Below are 12,882 nucleotides of genomic sequence, written 5' to 3' on the forward strand. Positions count from 1 at the left end.
ACAAGAGAGGAATACCTATGTAAGAATGCTGTTCATTGACTATAGCTCAGCATTCAACACCATATTACCCTCCAAGCTCTTCATTAAGCTTGATGCCCTGGGTCTGAACTCCGCCATGTGTAACTGTGTCCTGGACTTCCTGACGGGCGGCCCAGGGGCCTGTTGCACAAAACTAGGATAAGGGATTAAGCCAGGATATCTTGGTGATCCTGGCTCAATTGATCCGTAATCCGGTTGCACTAAAGATGGATAGGGGGCAGGAGGATATGTTATGGTATAAATTACCATGGAGATTTATTCTGTGGAGCTAGCCTGCTCCAGACCAGGCTAAATTCCAGGATCTATTTAATCTCATCCCTAATGTCAGTCAGCAGTCACCACAAATGGAAACCAATAGTTATTTCACTGCTCACTATACATTGTTATCACATATAACTAGACCCACTGTTATTATTTAAACGTTTGTGATCATTAATTTCAATGATTTTGGATAAAAAAATGATTTTTAGATGATGTTGCTATCATTAGATAATTTACAGTTTCCCATAGACTACAAGGCTATATATAAAATGATAGAATATTAGGGCCACAGAGGGGAAAAAAACACAAGTCATAATATTGTAACCAGTTGTTTTAAAGGAGGACAGTTGTTAAAATGACAGATGTGGGGCATTTCGTGAAATTGTACTTCAGTATGGTTTCATAAACAAAGACATGCTGATGTGCCAGAATATTAAGTATCACATTGTCATAAGTATCAAAACTGTAAAAACAATATGTAGCTTTTCTGCAGAAAGAACCAGCCTGACTTTATCCTTTTTCTTCAGTGTGGCCCTAGTACTCTGTCATATAAACAAATACACATTCCATATGAATATAAAAACACAATGTGTAACATTATGTTCCTTTATTGAATAAGGACAAAACAAAGCAGGTAAACCATCAGCTCCTTTCGAAACTGAAGTCAGTGACTCTACAAGATGGAAAGCACAGAATCCAAGCATATTATACAAAATGATACATACACATTCAAAGGTCTGTATATAACACACCCTGCATGTCTGCACACTAAAATAAATGCAGGACAAATCCATACACATCAACTGAACAGACAAATGAATGGATGCAGTAGCCTCCCTGCAGCCTTGTATTACACACAGTATACCGCACAAACATCATAAGAGGCCAAATTCGTCAAAAAACGAACCCAAAAAAAAACCAAATTCCTCTGCCACCGCAGGACATATTTAACCAAAATTGAAAGCACACATACTAACTAAAATAATTCAACACATATTGGTCCCTCAGCAGCCGACCACTGTCGTCATCAGGGAAGATTGCCGGATTGTCCCAGTCCATGGCTGGTGGCACTCTGGGGGCCCTCTCCTTCCTCAGGCAGGCCACATTGTGGAGGACAGCACAAGCCACAGTAATATCACATGCCCTAACAGGGCTGACCCTTAATTTGTGAAGGCAGTGAAAGCGTGCCTTCAGGAGGCCAAAGGTCATTTCAACTCTGGCCCTGGTCCTGGCATGGGCATGGTTGTAGGCCTGCTGGGCTTCCTGGGGGTCTGTGAAAGGTGTCAGGAGAAAAGGCTGGCAGCCATACCCCCTGTCTCCCAGCAACACACCAGAGAATTCACCTGTCAACACAAAATCTCATCATTACTACCTCATAAACACAGTGATATTCTTGACACAGCCATGATGGTTATAAATAGGGGTTGTGTGGCTTACCTTGTGATAGATTTCAGAGGCCCGAAAGATTCTGGAGTCATGGACTGAGCCAGGCCATTTTGCCACAACATTGCTGATCACACAGTCAGCATTGCAGACCATCTGAAATCATAAGATGAGGAATATTACACCAATCAATGCACATCACTGGCAATGCAGAGTGTTCGTCAATGGACAATATCAAAAAGTTGTGTTCACCTGAACATTAATGCTGTGAAAGGATTTCCTATTCACAAAATCGGCCTCATGGGCACCTGAGGGGGCTTTTATCCTTATGTGTGTGCAGTCCACTGCACCAATGACATTGGGGAAACCTGTCACACAAAGTAATGAGTATCCTACTATGTGTTAACAGTTGTCCTGTAATTTGTAGATCCTCTTACCTGCAATCCTATAGAACTCCTCTTTGATGTCACAGAGTCTTCTGTGGCCAGGGAAGGAGATGAAGACATCTGCTAATGCTTTGATAGCCAGACACACACTCCTTATTGTGCGGCAAATTGTGGCCTTGTTCAGCTGTTCTGCATCCCCACTGAGTACAGGAAGGCTCCACTAGCAAAAAAGCGCAAGGCCACACAAACCATTTGCTCCACACTCAGTGCATGGCTCCGTGCAGTGCGGTGCTTAATCCTGGGACCCAGTAGTCTGCATAGATACCTGATGCCATCTGCAGAAAACCTGTATCTTTCATATAGATGGTCATCAGGGAAGGCCAGTGGGTCCAACCGGTCCCTGAAGACCCTTTCTCGCCTGAAGGCTCTCCTCAGCACAAGTGCTTCTTCATCCACCACATCTCGCACGAATGGGCATGCCATTGTCAGAGCAGAAAGGAACACACAATTTTGGGCCTTCATATAGGCTAGTGGCCACACCTGGTGCTGGGGGGGTGGGCAAAAGAGGGCGATGCCTTATAACGATGACTTGGTTGTACTGATTGCTGGGAAAATAAAAAAAACCTTAGAAAGATGCCACCGTCCTGTGTGCTCACAATAAGAGCTCATATGTCATGGCTCACTTGACTTTACGAGAATATACCTAATTTTTATTTTGAGCTGTGTCATCTTCTTGGAGCTGGGGGAGGAAAGAAAAATAATGATTAATACATTTGTGTTACAGTTAGCATACAGTGTACATTGAAGGCATATCTCACCTCCCTCTCAAGTTTTTTTATTTCAAGGTCCAGTTTCCTAATTGTCCTCTTTTTTATTTCGGACTCCAGTGCAAGATTTTCCATCTTTTTCTTCTTGTACTGAATGTCTATGTCTGCCAGTTCTATTTGGCGCCGGAGGTGGTTGCCATACAACTTTCTGATAGCTTGTGAGCTCTGTGAACACAATACAATTAGCGCAGCTGGAATTTGGCAGGATGTGGTGTCCTTTTATTAATACGCACTATGTTGCCAGGCTGGTTTTCCCACTGTATAGCATCTGGGTCCTGTAAAATAAATTAGATTTTTTGATTTTGATGAGGACTCCTCACCATTGTAGAGTAAATAGTACTTTCACAGTCTTAACATGATACCTCATGCCTTCTGGAATCCAGAGAGATGGTCTCCTCCTCATCGTCTCCATCATGTGCTGTTGCTGCTGCACTGGGGCCTTCACCCTATCACATTTAATCGGATTCATATTGAAGCTAGTAGACAAGACATGCCAGGCCTACAGTATGCCTTTGATGGAGTACTCACTGGATCAGCATCGTCTGGTGCTTGTGCTGGTGGCTCTAACAGGAACACAGTGCTGCCAGACACTGCAAGGCAATAGGTAAACCAAAGTCAGACAGTCCAAATTGATTCAATATGAATGTAGAGATGGAAGGACATACCTTGAATGAAGCGGGTGGCATCTTGGGAGGAACCTATGCTCGTCTCTTTCCCCCCAGGGATCCCCTCTAAGACGGGCCTGCCTTTATTTAGCTCCAAGGCCATGTCCTCTGCTGGGGTAAGGTCAGCCTTTGGTGACCCACCACCCGTGCCTTGTCTGTGGGTATTCTTTTTCACTGCTAAAACAGTACAGACAATGTGTGAGCAGGCACCTTCTGGGTACAATATATGCTTGTGCTTTGTTAAATATTAGTCAGGGACCATACCATTCTGCAGAATGTTTTTGTATTTGATTTTGACCTGCTGCCATGTCCGTTTTGGCCCGTTCATGTTTAATCCACACACACACACACACACACACATTTAATGGAGTCACTGCAAAAAATTACTTGGTATTTTTGTCTTGTTTTCAGTAAAAATATCAAAATTTATCATAGCTTTATACAGTGTGATGGAGTTACTTTACACAATTTCACTCATATCTGCAGTGCATTTCAATTAAAAATTTAACCGTTTCATAATTATAGTACAACTGCATTTTTGGAGATGTGAATTAAATATTTGAATTGTAATTGTGATGTTTCAGCGGAGCGGTGAGTGTGTAATTGTGCACTACTTACGCATTCAGGCGGTCTGCAATACTTTGCCACGCTTTTTCTCTTTGCTTTATCACTGTGGCGGTGTTGCCTTTCTTCTTAATTATATCTTTTACCTCCTCGTATGCCTCCATGAGGATTTGTGCTTCCGACGGGGAAAAGTACGCGGCTCTAGTTGCCATGGTAAATCAGTTAATCTGTGATCTGTGGCGGGGTCTATTTGAGTGAGCCGTGAGCGCGCACCTATCCAGGATTGGTTTCACCTGGCTTAATGAATCCGTGTCTGCTCATCCTGGCTTGGTGTTTGTGCAACCAATTAAGCCTGGACGCACATGTTTTGGCTTCATTGAGCTCAGCTGAGTCATTTATCCCGGATGTCTTAATTCTACTTTTGTGCAACAGGCCCCAGGTGGTGAAGGTAGGAAAAAAACACCTCCACGTCGTTGATACCCACAAGGATGGGTGCTCAGCCCACTCCTGTACTTCCTGTTCACCCATGACTGCATGGCCACGCACTCCTCAATCATAAAGTTTGCAGACGACACAACAGTAGTAGGCCTGATTACCAGCAATGATGAGACAACCCACAGGGCGGAGGTGAGGGCCCTGGGAGTGTGGAGCCAGGAAAATAACCTCTCGCCCAACGTCAACAAAACAAAGGAGATGATCGTGGACTTCAGGAAACAGCAGAGGGAGCACCCCCCTATCCACATCGATGGGACGCAGTGGAGAAGGTTGAAAGTTTAAAGTTCCTCAGCGTACACATCCCTGACAAACTGAAATGGTCCACCCACACAGAAACGTGGTGAAGGACAGCGACTCTTCAACCTCAGGAGGCTGAAGAAATTTGGCTTGGCACCCAAAACCCTCACAAACTTTTACAGATGCACAATTGAGAGCATCCTGTCAGGCTGTATCGCCTGGTACGGCAATCGATACTGCCTGACGAGGTCTGACCAACGCATTCTCCTTTTGCTTCATGCTCCTTTTGCGAAAGTGGCACTACAGTCTCCTGGTAAAAAAACACTGCCAAAAAACCCATGCAAATTGTTGGAAGTGTGTCGATTTTATGGATCTACTTTTGATGAAATAAGGAAAATATTCAATTTACTTTTAGGGAAAAGATTGTACAATAAAAGCAGATTAAAAGTTACAATCCCCACTTGCTCCTTGATTATCGATAATAATTCTGGGCATTCAACAAAACATATCGCGTCCTCCATTACTCTGGGTACAGAATACCTCTGAAAGCAATCTGCACAAACCTGGTCACATTAGACATATTAAGCTTTTGCCATTATAGCCAGTTGGCAGGCATGCTGTAACGTCTCTTTTGCCTGTCAAAATGATTAAACAACTGTTACAGTGGCTTAAATGAAGGAATGGAACACTACTAGATTCTAAATAGAGGAAATTATAGAATGGACACTATTAGATTCTAAATAGAGTAAAGGATGGAATGGAACACTATTACAAAAGGTTAAAGGATGGAATGGAACACTATTAGATTCTAAATAGAGGAAATGATGGAATGGAACACTATGAGATTCTAAATGGAGGAAAGGATGGAACGGAACACTATTAGATTCTAAATAGAGGAAAGGATGGAATGGAACACTCGGATTGTAAATAGCAGTGATGTCACAAACATGTCACATCCTCAAGTCTCTCTCTTTGAAGTGAGTTTGGAAAATCACTATGTAGCATCTGAAATGTCCGAACTTAGAATCAAATAGACTTCCCAGAAATAATATGGCATTTACTTTATTTCACCTTTATTTAATCAGATATGTCATTTGAGAACCAATTTGCATTTACAATGACAATCTGAATGAAGCAATACTAATATTAATCTATTGAATAATTAACATGTTTGAAATATCCCAATTATATAGTGAACAACATTTAGGGGATTACACTTGCATTCAATCAATCTTAAATTCATAATCAAAACGTATTTTTAAAACTATTTTAATCCGATTTTCGACGTGATCATGTCTTGAGCTGAGAAAAACTCAGCCACTCAGCCACTTAAAACTCTTTCCACACTGGGAACAGGGGTGTTGTCTTGCTGGACTCCCCTGAAGGAGTCTCCCCGCTGTCAGAGTGAGAGTCTGGTCCCTCTCCTACCAAAGACAAACAGAGTATTTAGTTAAATACTAAACAGACAACTGAATTAAACCTCTATAAAATAAAACTGTCTTCCTGTAAGGCTAGATTCCTCAATAGCCTGAAGTCAGTTTTCAGAACATTCCATAATTTAATAAAAACATAATAATAATAATAATGTAGAACATAAAATCTAATCTTGCTCTCATGTTTATAGCAGAGCTCTATGACAATCTGGACCCTCCATTTCTGAAACTATCCACCGCCATTGTCGCAACCCCTATTACCAGCCTGTTCAACCTCTCTTTCATATCGTCTGAGATCCCCAAGGATTGGAAAGCTGCCGCAGTCATCCCCCTCTTCAAAGGGGGAGACACCCTGGACCCAAACTGTTACAGACCTATATCCATCCTGCCCTGCCTATCGAAGGTCTTCGAAAGCCAAGTCAACAAACAGGTCTCTGACCATCTCGAATCCCACCGTACCTTCTCCGCTGTGCAATCTGGTTTCCGAGCCGGTCACGGGTGCACCTCAGCCACGCTCAAGGTACTAAACGATATCATAACCGCCATCGATAAAAGACAGTACTGTGCAGCCGTCTTCATCGACCTTGCCAAGGCTTTCGACTCTGTCAATCACCATATTCTTATCGGCAGACTCAGTAGCCTCGGTTTTTCTGATGACTGCCTTGCCTGGTTCACCAACTACTTTGCAGACAGAGTTCAGTGTGTCAAATCGGAGGGCATGCTGTCCGGTCCTCTGGCAGTCTCTATGGGGGTGCCACAGGGTTCAATTCTCGGGCCGACTCTTTTCTCTGTATGTATCAATGATGTTGCTCTTGCTGCGGGCGATTCCCTGATCCACATCTACGCAGACGACACCATTCTGTATACTTCCAGCCCGTCCTTGGACACTGTGCTATCTAACCTCCAAACAAGCTTCAATGCCATACAACACTCCTTCCGTGGCCTCCAACTGCTCTTAAACGCTAGTAAAACCAAATGCATGCTTTTCAACCGTTCGCTGCCTGCACCCGCACGCCCGACGAGCATCACCACCCTGGATGGTTCCGACCTTGAATATGTGGACATCTATAAGTACCTAGGTGTCTGGCTAGACTGTAAACTCTCCTTCCAGATTCATATTAAACATCTCCAATCTAAAATCAAATCTAGAGTCGGCTTTCTATTCCGCAACAAAGCCTCCTTCACTCACGCCGCCAAACTTACCCTAGTAAAACTGACTATCCTACCGATCCTCGACTTCGGCGATGTCATCTACAAAATAGCTTCCAACACTCTACTCAGCAAACTGGATGCAGTTTATCACAGTGCCATCTGTTTTGTTACTAAAGCACCTTATACCACCCACCACTGCGACCTGTATGCTCTCGTCGGCTGGCCCTCGCTACATATTCGCTGGCAAGACCCACTGGCTCCAGGTCATCTACAAGTCCATGCTAAGTAAAGCTCCGACTTATCTCAGTTCACTGGTCACGTTGGAAACACCCACCCGTAGCACGTGCTCCAGCAGGTGAATCTCACTGATCATCCCTAAAGCCAACACCTCATTTGGCCAGCTTTCGTTCCAGTTCTCTGCTGCCTCTGACTGGAACGAATTGCAAAAATCGCTGAAGTTGGAGACTTTTGTCTCCCTCACCAACTTCAAACATCTGCTATCTGAGCAGCGAAACCGATCGCTGCAGCTGTACATAGTCTATCGGTAAATAGCCAACCCAATTTTACCTACCTCATCCCCATACTGTTTTTATTTATTTACTTTTCTGCTCTCTTGCACACCAATATCTCTACCTGTACATGATCATCTGATAATTTATCACTCCAGTGTTAATCTGCAAAATTGTAATTATTTGCCTACCTCCTCATGCCTTTTGCACACAATGTACAGTGCCTTGCAAAAGTATTCGGCCCCCTTGAACTTTGCGACCTTTTGCCACATTTCAGGCTTCAAACATAAAGATATAAAACTGTATTTTTTGTGAAGAATCAACAACAAGTGGGACACAATCATGAAGTGGAACGATATTTATTGGATATTTCAAACTTTTTTAACAAATCAAAAACTGAAAAATTGGGCGTGCAAAATTATTCAGCCCCTTTACTTTCAGTGCAGCAAACTCTCTCCAGAAGTTCAGTGAGGATCTCTGAATGATCCAATGTTGACCTAAATGACTAATGATGATATATACAATCCACCTGTGTGTAATCAAGTCTCCGTATAAATGCACCTGCACTGTGATAGTCTCAGAGGTCCGTTAAAAGCGCAGAGAGCATCATGAAGAACAAGGAACACACCAGGCAGGTCCGAGATACTGTTGTGAAGAAGTTTAAAGCCGGATTTGGATACAAAACGATTTCCCAAGCTTTAAACATCCCAAGGAGCACTGTGCAAGCGATAATATTGAAATGGAGGAGTATCAGACCACTGCAAATCTACCAAGACCTGGCCGTCCCTCTAAACTTTCAGCTCATACAAGGAGAAGACTGATCAGAGATGCAGCCAAGAGGCCCATGATCACTCTGGATGAACTGCAGAGATCTACAGCTGAGGTGGGAGAGACTGTCCATATGACAACAATCCGTCGTATATTGCACAAATCTGGCCTTTATGGAAGAGTGGCAAGAAGAAAGCCATTTCTTAAAGAAATCCATAACAAGTGTTGTTTAAAGTTTGCCACAAGCCACCTGGGAGACACACCAAACATGTGGAAGAAGGTGCTCTGGTCAGATGAAACCAAAATTGAACTTTTTGGCAACAATGCAAAACGTTATGTTTGGCGTAAAAGCAACACAGCTCATCACCCTGAACACATCATACCCACTGTCAAACATGGTGGTGGCAGCATCATGGTTTGGGCCTGCTTTTCTTCAGCAGGGACAGGGAAGATGGTTAAAATTGATGGAAAGATGGATGGAGCCAAATACAGGACCATTCTGGAAGAAAACCTGATGGAGTCTGCAAAAGACCTGAGACTGGGACGGAGATTTGTCTTCCAACAAGACAATGATCCAAAACATAAAGCAAAATCTACAATGGAATGGTTCAAAAATAAACATATCCAAGTGTTAGAATGGCCAAGTCAAAGTCCAGACCTGAATCCAATCGAGAATCTGTGGAAAGAACTGAAAACTGCTGTTCACAAATGCTCTCCATCCAACCTCACTGAGCTCGAGCTGTTTTACAAGGAGGAAAGGGAAGAAATTTCAGTCTCTCGATGTGCAAAACTGATAGAGACATACCCCAAGCGACTTACAGCTGTAATTGCAGCAAAAGGTGGCGCTACAAAGTATTAACTTAAGGGGGCTGAATAATTTTGCACGCCCAATTTTTCAGTTTTTGATTTGTTAAAAAAGTTTGAAATATCCAATAAATGTCGTTCCACTTCATGATTGTGTCCCACTTGTTGTTGATTCTTCACGAAAAAATACAGTTTTATATATCTTTATGTTTGAAGCCTGAAATGTGGCAAAAGGTCGCAAAATTCAAGGGGCCCGAATACTTTCGCAAGGCACTGTATATAGACTCTTTTTTTCTACTGTGCTATTTACTTGTTAATTGTTTACTCCATGTGTAACTCTGTGTTGTCTGTTCACACTGCTATCTTTGCCAGGTCGCAGTTGCAAATGAGAACTTGTTCTCAACTAGCCTACCTGGTTAAATAAAGGTGAAAAAAAAATAGGGAAAGGGGGATACCTAGTCAGTAATATTAGATAATGTCTTTAGGCTGAACAGAGCTCTATAATAATAGATAATGCCATATTTATAGGCTGAGCAGAGCTCTATAATAATAGATTATGTCATGTTTTTAGGCTGAGCAGAGTTCTATAATAATAGATAATGTCATGTTCTAGGCTGAGCAGAGCTCTATAATAATAGATAATGTCATGTTTACAGGCTGAGCAGAGCTCTATAATAATAGATAATGTTATGTCTTTAGGCTGAACAGAGCTCTATAATAACATATGTCATGTTTATAGGCTGAACAGAGCTCTATAATATATATTGTCATGTTTATAGTCTGAGCAGAGCTCTATAATATATCTTTTTTATAGGCTGGGGCCTTAAGTGTCCCTGGACCAGTTGAAGCCCAAAGATCCAGCACCATATTTGACAGTAGGTACGGGGTTCTGTTCTGCATTCTAATTTAGACTTTAAACCCACTGGTGTTACCATGGAGCTCTATGTTCATGTCATCCAAGACATGTAAATGACTGGAGACAATAAAAGGCTAAAAAACATTGGTAATTGGATTGAAAGTGGTGCTGTAGTCAGATTACTGGGAAATAGAGGTGTTTAGCTACACCTACCAGTGGTGGGTTTGGTGTCAGAATGAGAACGCAGGGCCATCTCCGGCCCCACACGTTAACCCCATTTGAAAACCTGTGGTTTGAATTGAAGAGGGCAGTCCATAAGGACCTGGTAGGATTCTGTATGGAGAATTGTCTAAGATCCCTCCCAATGTGTTCTCCAAATTAATAAAAAAGATAGGACACACCTACTCATTCAAGGGTTTTTTCTTTCATTTGACTATTTCCTACATAAGTAGAATAATAGTGAAGACATCAAAACTCTGAAACAACACATATGGAATCATGTTGTTACCAAAAACATGTTAAACAAATCAAAATATATTTTATATTTGAGATTCTTCAAAGTAGCCGACCTTTGCCTTGATGACAGCTTTGCACACTCTCTTACAACATGATTCCATATGTGTTATTTAATAATTTTTATGTCCAGCACCTCTCCTAAACAGGTGTTCTACTCTGCTAGCCAGCACCTTTCCTAAACAGGTTTTCTACTCCACTAGCCAGCACCTCTCTTAAACAGGTGTTCTACTCTGCTGGCCAGCACCTTTCCTTAACAGGTGATCTACTCTGCTAGCCAGCACCTCGCCTAAACAACTGTGGGTTTCTTTCGCCTCTAGATTGTATGCATTGATCCATTGTTAATGTTCTGTTTAAGCTTAATGCCAACATCAGATATGTCTATGTCCTGGGAAATGTTCTTGTTACTTACAACCTCATGCTAATCACATTAGCACACATTAGCTCAACAGTCCCGTGGGTGGGACACTGATCTGTAGACATCCTTATTAAGTGTAAAACTAACAATGACTCAATAATCAATGCATTCTGGGAATGTTATAATGTCCAAAAGATATGAGCGGAGTTAGTTAGAAAGTTGGCTGTCAGAAGTACAGTTAATCAACGTAAAATTACTTTCAATCCATCTGTCTGTATATTTCAAAACATGGCATTTGAGGGTGCAGTGAGATACCCAATGATTGGATGAAACCTTTCATCAATCATCATAAATACTGGAAATCAACCAACCAATCCGCTGTTAATAACCTCTTGGAACCACCAAACCAGCGCCGGAAGTCTACTAATTTCCGACAGAGATGGCCGCCTCGCTTCGCATTCCTAGGAAACTATGCATTTTTTTTTACATGTTATTTCTTACATTAGTACCCCAGGTTATCTTAGGTTTCATTACATAAAGTCGAGAAGAACTACTGAATATAAGAGCAGCGTCAGCTCACCATCAGTACGACCAAGAATATGACTTTTGCGAAGCGGATCCTGTGTTCTGCCTTTCACCCAGGACAACGGAATGGATCCCAGCCGGCGACCCAAAAAAAACGACTTCGTAAAAGAGGGAAACGAGGCGGTCTTCTGGTCAGACTCCGGAGACGGGCACATCGTGCACCACTCCCTAGCATTCTACTCGCCAATGTCCAGTCTCTTGACTACAAGGTTGATGAAATCCGAGCAAGGGTAGCATTCCAGAGGGACATCAGAGACTGTAACGTTTTTTGCTTCACGGAAACATGGCTCACTGAAGAGATGCTATCGGAGTCGGTGCAGCCAGCTGGTTTCTCCACGCATCGCGCCGACAGAAACAAACATCTTTCTGGTAAGAAGAGGGGCGGGGGCGTATAACGTATGGCTAACGAGACGTGGTGTGATCACAAAAACATACAGGAACTCAAATCCTTCTGTTCACCTGATTTAGAATTCCTCACAATCAAATGTCGACCTCATTATCTACTAAGAGAATTCTCTTCGATTATAATCACAGCCGTATATATTCCCCCCCAAGCAGACACATCGATGGCTCTGAACGAACTTTATTTGATTCTTTGCAAACTGGAATCCTTTCGGAAAAGCTGACCACGACTCCATTTTGTTGATCCCTGCCTACAGACAGAAACTAAAACAAGAAGCTCCCACGCTGAGGTCTGTCCAATGCTCGTCCAACCAATCTGATTCCACACTCCAAGACTGCTTCCATCACGTGGACTGGGATATGTTTCGTATTGCGTCAGACAACAACATTGACGAATACGCTGATTCGGTGTGCGAGTTCATTAGAACGTGCGTTGAAGATGTCGTTCCCATAGCAACGATTAAAACATTCCCAAACCAGAAACCGTGGATTGATGGCAGCATTCGCGTGAAACTGAAAGCGAACCACTGCTTTTAATCAGGGCAAGGTGACTGGAAACATGAACGAATACAAACAGTGCAGCTATTCCCTCCGCAAGGCAATCAAACAAGCTAAGCGTCAGTATAGAGACAAAGTAGAATCTCA

The sequence above is a fragment of the Oncorhynchus masou genome, chromosome 6, assembly GCF_036934945.1.
Source record: "Oncorhynchus masou masou isolate Uvic2021 chromosome 6, UVic_Omas_1.1, whole genome shotgun sequence".
Classification (NCBI taxonomy): domain Eukaryota; kingdom Metazoa; phylum Chordata; class Actinopteri; order Salmoniformes; family Salmonidae; genus Oncorhynchus; species Oncorhynchus masou.